Source organism: Idiotropiscis lumnitzeri, unplaced genomic scaffold, assembly GCF_059441095.1.
Source record: "Idiotropiscis lumnitzeri isolate Australia: NSW breed Sydney's pygmy pipehorse unplaced genomic scaffold, RoL_Ilum_1.0 HiC_scaffold_194, whole genome shotgun sequence".
In the NCBI taxonomy this organism is placed as follows: Eukaryota; Metazoa; Chordata; class Actinopteri; order Syngnathiformes; family Syngnathidae; genus Idiotropiscis; species Idiotropiscis lumnitzeri.
In genome coordinates, this window is record NW_028283732.1 from 247,636 (window position 1) to 256,990 (window position 9,355).

Below are 9,355 nucleotides of genomic sequence, written 5' to 3' on the forward strand. Positions count from 1 at the left end.
TAGAGGCGGCCGGATGAGGAAGTCAGCGAGCAAGCTCGCGTCTAACTGCACATTTACGCGACATTTTCTGCCCGCAAGATGCATGATATGTACAATAAAAGCATGAGGGGTAAAACCACATGTTCAATGGTAACTTGCGAGCGCTTACCTCCTCGTTCGGGGGGATCTGGTGAGGACTCTCAGCTGCTTTGGCTATTGTCCGAAGGCAGGCGATGCAGGCCGCAAGGCACGCGCACCCTCTTTAGACGCCGTTTTGTTGTGACGACGACGAAGCGTCATCCTCTCAACCAAAGCGTCTCCATCGCCTTGATGCTTTTAGGAAGCTTTTTTTTTACAAAAAAGCATTCCTCGATCGTCATTTGCTTGGAGGATTTCATTGCTAACGCTACTAATGCGACTGCTGCTAGTGCTGCCGATGCTGCTGCTACCCACGCTGCTCTCCACACTTATAAGTCTACCCCAGGATCCCGCCCCCCCATTTGTACCTCTGGCGCAGATTCAAGGCGGATCTTTTGCACCTCTGCCCCCTGCTGGGTGATTTTTACATGATTCACAATGCGGACAAGGCTGATTCTCAGTCAGAGGTTGCATCAGACCCTTATGTACACTATGACGTAAAAAAGACAGGAAACGTACTTATACGTCTTTGGTAGAGGGCGCCATTGCATTAAAAGACGTCTTTGTACGTCTAAGGGAGTAAATGAGTTGAACAAAGTACAGGGTCCTTCACCTGACTACAGATGATCTTCTGGGGACTTTATTTGGTTTTAATCACTTTTGGGGTCTGTATCTATGCACACTCCCTGGTTTTGCTACCTTCCCGGGTACCACATACACACTGCTTAGTTTCTCTGCCTTCGTGGGTACCACATACATATTGCTTGGTTTCTCTGCCTTCCTGGGTACGACATACACACTGCCTGGTTTTGCTACCTTCCTGGGTACCAGTCACACAAACGTCAGACGACTCAGCACATACCGACTGTCTCAGCACTACACACTTTCACTCCAAGGCAGTGCTGTGAACCAACTTACTGACAAGAGGTAGTATTTAGAATTTTAAAAAGTGCTTGAAAGGTTTTGTTCATGTAAAACCAACAGATGACATTATTATTATTATTTAAATCAGTATTAAACAGCATCAGCATAGGTTAAAGATATTATACAGACTATATACGATAAAAAAATACTAAACCACCCTTGCTTTTCCGTCATTTCTTGTATAAGTTAACACACAGATGTATAACATTTGTTTATACAAATATAACGATTAAAAAGTATCTGATTAGAGTTTTAATTTTGTATTCATTAATCTGTAATAAAAATGGACATATTTTGGTTAATAAAATTAACAAGAAATAAAAGTAAAGGGTGTTCTAATACTTTTTTCAAGATTGTCCTAACATACATTTAATGTTTACAGTATATGTCTTCGGAAGAAGCGCAGCATTAGATTTTTTTTTTTGTTCTCTCTCTTTGACTTCTGAATTTGAATTTCTGTCACAGATGTGCTTGAATTCTATTTTGGATGATTTGTGTTAAACTGCACAAATATTTGAAGAGCCATAGAATTCAAGAATCACACCAGTGCTGCTACTCCTCCGAACGGGTGAACGCCCTTGATTAACAACCTGCGTTGAGGTGGCTTTTGAGATTCGTGGTGTGGGAGAAAAATCTCTGAAGGCATTCTTAGACTTCAAGAGAGGGTCCACAATTTTCAAAGATTCACTTCCGTCTGAATCAGAGGCCTCACTTGTATCCGGAATATATTCATCTCCACTGTCATCTGAGTTGGAGTAATAATGCTTATCCATTCCAAAGTCAGCCTGTTTTTTTAATCTAAAAAACAACAACAACAACGAAATATAAAGGATAGAAGGCAGGAGACCAATAAAATATATGCAATTTGCTTGTAAGATTCCCTGAAATCTATATGGGTTGTTTACCTGTATACTTTTGGTCCTCCTGAGCCTTGGGATAGTAATATGGTCTGGGTCTGAGGCACAAAGTTCAGGGGCAGGATTTGACAATGATTCGTCAGAATCTGTGTCGTTATTCCAAGGAAGATTCAGCCCATATTTTTTGTCCAAGGGAGGAGACTGGGTTGCATCAGAGTCCAAGAGAAAATTGAGAACCCATTAAATACTTAATCCCCAGAGGAATCTGCACAGAAAAAGGTCTTAATTCTATTTGAAAAAAAAAAAAACTAAAATATTGATGAATGATATTATGACAAAATAATGTAATAACAAAATTAGAATGATTTTAGGAAATTATTTGCAAAACCAAAACATTGTGGTACGATAATAATGCATATAATTATTCTACGCAGCTATATTTAACAAAAACACTTAATTGACCGTAACAAAAAGCTCCCGGGAGGAAAACTACATTAAATGTTTTTTTAACAGGGCAGTGAAAATATTGGAAAATAAAAAAAATAATGAATAAAATAATATGAAAAAAGAATTCAATGTGTATCGATGGACCCATATGAAATACTTATATCGCTATGTACTTATCAGCCATATCGCCCAGCCCAATATGTAACTGCAACTTCAAAACCTCGGGCCATAACAGGATTGTAACATGGGATGCATATCTTCATTCCTAAATTTGTAGATCCCGAGGAGGCTGCTCAATGGTCCTGGTAATGTAAACCTCAACCAATTCGGTCACAGCCAATGTTCTCCATCCTTGTTAAGAAGTTTTGAAATGATTTAATAGATATACTATTGCAAACTATACCAGAATTTTATACATTTTAAACTTTTGATCACAATTTTACCTATTTTCTAAAAATCTGAAGAATCCACATGCCAAATCACCTGCTGTGGACACATAGGTTCTGTTCTGACAGATAATTCAGTTACAGGTTGTGTACTTAAAGCCAATAAGAGGGCAATGCAGCAGTCGACAGCCTGACGAAAGCTTAAGTCTCCCAATGAGAGAACTGTAGTGGCTGGTAGGTTCTTAGATTGTAACATAGTAAAGACATACACTACGCATAACTGTATATCATATGATGATGAGGGAAAATATTATTAGCTACGATTTATGTCCAGATATATTAGAAAACTTGTCCAACCAGCACAGGTCTATCTAACTGTAATTTTAACATCTCAAGACACGACAGGATGACCACATGATACGCATACCTCCTTTTCAGAGTCTGTCAAACCTTGAGAAGGCTGCTTCGATGTTCTGGTGGCATCAACCTCAGCCGATTCAGTCATTGTCGGTTGTCCTCCATCCTAATGAACAAGTTGAATATTAATTTAATGAATTAAAAAAAAGAAAATGGATCAGAATTTTACACATTTTAACGAACAAGTTCACGAATGAAACAAAACCAATTACTTTAGCGCATGACAATTAATCTTCAGTAGAGATATGTTGTGACTGATATTTCAGTCACAGGTTGTCTTTTGAACGCCACCAGGGCCGCAATGGAGCACAGGACAGCCAAAAGTCTTCTTGTCGGACAGCTGTAGTGGCTGGTAGGTTCTAAGATTATAACATAGTAAAGGCACATACAACTCCTAACTGTATTTCATATGATAATGAAGGAAAAGATGATTAGCTATGATTTATGTCAACAATAAAAATGGCTCTACGGGGTCCCCACGAACGCAAACCTGACAGTTGGGTGTCAGATGGCCAACATACCTGACTCGCAATTCAACTCAACTGGACCCCACAACACAAGAAAAAGCTGAGTGAGCCTCAAACCAGACATACACATTCACTGACAAATATCCTGTGACACCAGATATATTAGAAGTCTTGTCTAATCAGCACACGTCTATCTAACTGCAATTTTAACATCTCGAGACACGACAGGATGAGCACACGATACGCATACCTCCATTTCTGAGTCTGTAAAGCCTGGAGGAGGCTGCTTCGATGTTTTAGTAGCATCATAAATTTATTGAATTAATTATATTTGAGGTTGGATTAGATTTTTACACATTTTAAGCCTTAGCCACCCAAAACAAAACATAAGCTCATGAATGAAATAAAACTAATTAATTTCGCCCATGCCAATTAATCTTCTGTAGACACGTGTTGTGACCAGTGTTGTTTTTGGCAGGCATTTTAGATTTTGTCCAAGTCATTTGGACAAAGTGCTGATTTGTTTACATCACATTTAGTCATCCCAATTCGTTATAGTTTTAGTCCAGTTTTAGTCAACGAAAACTAAAAAAAGGGTTTTAGTCCAGTTTTAATCGACGGAAACGCAAAAAAAGTTTTACCCTAGTTTTCGTCAATTTATTCACAAAGGTTTTAGTCCAAGCGGCACGGTGGCCCAACTGGTTAGCATGATGGCCTCACAATATTGAGGTCGTAGGTACGATTCTGGCTCCGGCCTTCCTGCGTGGGTTTCCTCTGGGTAATCCGGTTTCCTCCCATATTCTTAAAACATGCATGGCAAGTTGCTTGGACACTCTAATTGCCCCGAGGCATGAGTGTGAGCGTGGATGGTTGTTCGTCTATGCATGTCCTGCGATTGGCTGGACACCAATTCAGGGTGTACCTCGCCTACTGCCGAAGACAGCTGGGATAGGCTCCAACACCCCCCGCGACCCTAGTGAGGAGAAGCGGTACAGATAACGGATGGATGGATGGATGGATGGGTTTAAGTCCATTTGAGTTAAAACAAGGCATTCAAGGTTTCCACCCAATAACAAAGACTTTTGGATGGACTACTAAGGATTCTTCATTACAAACAGAAAAAAGTGGCAACAGTGGAATCAATACTCACTGCTCCAAAATAAGCAGAGAAGCAAAACATTTTGTTGGGCAACTGTTGTGGCTTTATTTCACTAAAAGCAACATAAAATAATTTATGAACCACATGCTAACAATTTTGTCTAGTCAACGAAAAAAATTCATGTACATCACGTCATGTTTTCGTCATAAAAGAACCTCGTATAGCTTGTCATCGTCATTAAAAAAGGGGCGTTAACGAAGTATTTTCGTCATAGTCATCAGTGACGAAAACAACACTGGTTGTGACTGATATTTCAGTCCCAGGTTGTCTCCTGAACACCACCAATTGGGCAAGGGCGCGCAGGAAAGCCTGGGGTCTTCTATTTTTACAGTATAGAAAGGCTAAATATCAAATTGAAACAGTGTTTTATATCATGAATATCCAGGGTTGGTGCTGGTTCTGGTAGGGAAACCACAACATAAAGATGTCCTTAATTAGTCCCACAATGGGGATATTTGCAATATGGCATATGATGGCCTAACAGGGCCACCGCCCAGAAAGGAGTAACGCAGAACTTTGTAATACTGTCACTCCCTGACCAGTTCGTTGTTCCTGCAGAGCCAAACTTTGACTCAGACCCACAAATTTGAATTACAGATAGTGGACAATGGAGAACTCCCCCAGTCAGTCATCATGTTCAACTTCCATAGAAACTTCACATACATTTATTAGATTGCCAAACTAATTGGAAACTACATCACCAGAACACCACAAGTGGGCTCTGTTATTGTACTTAAAGATGCATCTTACAAACCTGTGTTCTCCAAGGCCAGCTGGTCCATAGTCTTAAGTTATTTCTTCGCCAACATCAATGTCTCGGAGCGCAAACAGACAGAGGTGTGGTCTGTCCTCTGTTGTCATCTTCTTCATTTTACAGTTGGGGTGCATGTGGTCATCATTAACTAGTCTTCCCAGACTGCCATCTTCTTGAGCTGCATCAACACTTAAAATAGATTAAAAAAAAAAAAAACAATTATTCAATCAATGTCAGAAATTAATCTTTGAGACAATCTTGTGTACACAAAACATAAAAATAGGAAATCCACAATTTTTAAATCTAAATCAAATCATACAAGAAATTTCTATTGGAATCAGACCCTATTAACAGCTTGTCTTTGAGACTTCATGATCTATATTTTCATTTGTACAGATTCAACGCATGAATAAAAGTAATTATACATTTTTGCTTAGAGAATGATTTTTCCCCTAACACTTATGGGATGAGTATGTGTTTATTTTTTTAAATAAAAACAAAAATAAGATAACATCTCAATCTTTGCCTCACCTCCAAGTTTTTTCTTGCCGGCGGAAGTCAAACAAAAAGACAGTGCCTCTTCCATCCATCTTCCTGCGTTGAGATTCATCAGAATCTATCAATTTTCCTCTGTACTCCATAATAAAGAATAAAGTCGTCTTTCCTGAAAGGGGCCTTGGTAAATACTCCTCGACCTAGTTAACAGGGAAATCAAGTTAGCTTCGTCATATTTTTAAGCACACAAATAAGGAGTCATCATATTCATTTGGGCCACTATACTAATGTAGGGTGGTTTGAAACATTGCTTCTTGTGAGGGATAGAGCAGAGCCCTTCTTTATGATTTTAAAGGAACAGACCAGCCAAAATTCATTTTCCAGCATTGCATTAGCCAGTATGTATTAGGACTGAAAGTACAAATGTCAATTGCACCTGGTTACGTAAAAAAAAAACTTTAAGATTATTTAGTTTCAAAACAATGACATACACTGTACACAGTCATATTGGATCGCGTCACGTGATCTCTGTGACGTATTACGTGCTTTACACTAGACTATCAATATCGGACTTGTTCACCGGTCTATTGTGGTATAAAAATGCCGGAGGGCGTCATCAAGTACAGCCTTAATTTAGATAGAACTCCTACCATCAGGTTTCACACTCACTGAAATAACTTGAAACTGACAAAAGTGGCAAAAGAAAAGGTCAAGACACTCTTAATGTAAAATAACCACTTAAAAAACGATGTCAGCTTGGTTATCAGAAAACAATAATATATCTTAGCAAAAGCGTTAACATCATACCTTTAAATTAGTTTATATACTTCGCTTCTAACTCTGCAGTCTTGTCCAGACCCTTGACTGCATGTTCAATAGTATCCTGCTTTGGGGACTTCCTGCATCTCAGGGAAGGCATTGTTTATTCTATAAAGAAAAAAGACAGTATTGTGTTGAGAATTATTAATACTATGGGCTAAATGGAGTTTTAACAATATCAGTGTAAGAAAAATAAATTATAAATTAAAAAAATATCAATTCCTCCATCCCAATTAACGATTTCAACCATAATAGTTTATATTGAAGTTTAAACAACAGACACAGACAGATTTATGCAGTGTGACTACAAAAATCTTACCAAAATTGCATTCACAGTAACCTTTGCTTTAAGAATCATGTAATTAACCAGTGAACATCGTGTCTTACACAAAAATTAATGACAGAAATTATCATGGTACTTGCATTCTGTGGTTCTATAACAAAAGTGCAAGCTGTTAGCTCCGCAAAGCTAACGCAACAAGCTAGCGTCCCTCGTGCTCACATTCAATGCAAACCTGACCACCGGATGACAATACGCGTCGGTTTAGTTCTTTAAATGAGTAAAAGCACCATGACGTTTTATAATTATTCAATGCTTAACTGGAGCTCGTCAATTATGTCGATGTAGGAGCACATGTTTGCTAGGCCAGTGTTGTAGGCCCACATCCATGGTGCTACTTTGTATAGTGTTTTCCACACAACTATCTCTAACTATGAACAAATGCACTCGACGCATGTTTTGAAAAAAACCCAACGAAAAACACTTACCTCTCCGTTTCAACAGCAGTTCGAACTTCGAAGTGGTGATATTCTCCAGCGTTAAGCACCTGCTCGAACTGCGAATAGGTCAAATTCAACAGCGTCTTTTTTCTGTCTTAATAAGGACGCGATGAGAGGAGGAGCGCTTGCCTTTTCGTCAGCACGCCCCGCGCGGGTGGTGCTGCTTTATCACTCTCTATCTGTGCCCGCCCGCCGGCATGTCGATAGAAAAATAATATTCCTTCAAACATTACTTTCATCTTCTTAACGTTTTGTAGTGAATTTAACAGGTTCACCACTTTTTTCAAATACACCAATGGAAAACAGGTCTTAATTGAGGAAACATACAAAGAGCGTCTCACAAACACCTTATGATGAGCAATGTAATTTGATCACGTTTTTTGTCACTGCCTGGACGTCGGTTCACTGGCCTGGTGGCAGTGGCTTGTAGACACTGTCACTGAGTGGGAACGGATCTCAAGGTGGGTCAAACTAACCCAAGCAGTGGATCGGTCCGTTTTTTAAATTTATTAATTTTTTTATTTTATGTATTTATTTATTATTTAATACAAGGGCTTCGGCTCACTACCAGTGGGCGGGACCAAAGAATTTGGGTTTCCTTTGAGCTAGGAGGCAGTCAAAGGCAGTCCAATCCCCGGCAACATAAAGCGCCTAGCTCTGGGGACATGGAATGTCATTTCTCTGGTAGGGAATGAACCCGAGCTGGTGTGTGACTAGACCAGTGGTTCTCAATTATTTCCTGTCATGCCCCCCCTACCAAGAAGAAAACAATTCGCACCCCCCCCACCACAATTTTTTTTTACATTTCGTACTAATGTACATGTTCTTTGCATATTAATGTTAGATTGTCAATAAAATATCTTACCTTAACAAAGCTAAATTGATAAAAAAAATATATCATTTTGAGAACGACTATTGTGAGGATCTCGAAACTCAGTACTCTGTGGTGCTAATATTGATGAGATGATAAATATGTTGAAGCCACAGAACAAAAAGATTAGATATTGTTTGGAAATTAATGACGTACATAACAAAGGAATATCAGCCTTGATTGGAGTACATTACTGCATTTAAATTTTTAATAAGAATGAAACAATTATTGATGTTATGACCACTATGAAGAATTTAAAAAAACAATATATAGGGATAATTATAGTTTTCATTTTGTTATGTTTAGTCTGTTCATGTTGCATTATTTTTATGACAAAGATGATGGTTAATCGTAGGTTTGTTGCCCAAATGTACCGTTACAACCTGATTAATGTTGAGAATGACGAACTCAAACTGGACACTAAAACGTAAAAACACATGGACTTCTTGCCCCTGTCCACACACGTGCACACACACACACACCATACACGAAGATCCGGGAGGTAAGGACGGCTGTCCTCTCCTACAACGAGGCAAGGGCCTCCACCAAGTCACCCCAGGGACAAGTTTTATTCCCTGATGGTCATCAAATTATGAGGATCTCATTCTACGCCGGAAGGGAGGAGGGGAATTTTTCCCTAATGTGAGGTTTTCGCTCCTCCACTGATGATCACACTGTTGTATGATTTCATTATGATGATCTGTCTTAAAGCCGTAAGGACATGATTTTTAAATCCACAACAGGGGGGAAATGTAAGATGGGCTGAGGATAGGTAATCAGTTTGTGTATTCATAATCATGTTTTTATACACTCATTAATGTTTAACACACACAGAGACACTTACTTGTTATTTTAACACACA

General features: G+C 39.0%; 1 long non-coding RNA gene across 2 annotated transcripts; it reads right to left on the minus strand.

Annotated features, from left to right (window-relative positions):
- Nucleotides 1–1,776: 1,776 nt before the first annotated feature.
- Nucleotides 1,777–7,750, minus strand: LOC148314882 (uncharacterized). 2 transcript variants are annotated; one of them, XR_015841442.1, is made up of 7 exons: nucleotides 7,611–7,750; nucleotides 6,831–6,950; nucleotides 6,060–6,223; nucleotides 5,529–5,717; nucleotides 3,159–3,254; nucleotides 1,947–2,099; nucleotides 1,777–1,839 (listed from the first exon to the last, which is right to left on the minus strand). It is a non-coding gene; the product is annotated as an uncharacterized LOC148314882 (long non-coding RNA). The 2 variants fall into 2 exon arrangements; XR_015841443.1 differs by having other exon boundaries at nucleotides 1,947–2,163.
- Nucleotides 7,751–9,355: the final 1,605 nt, after the last annotated feature.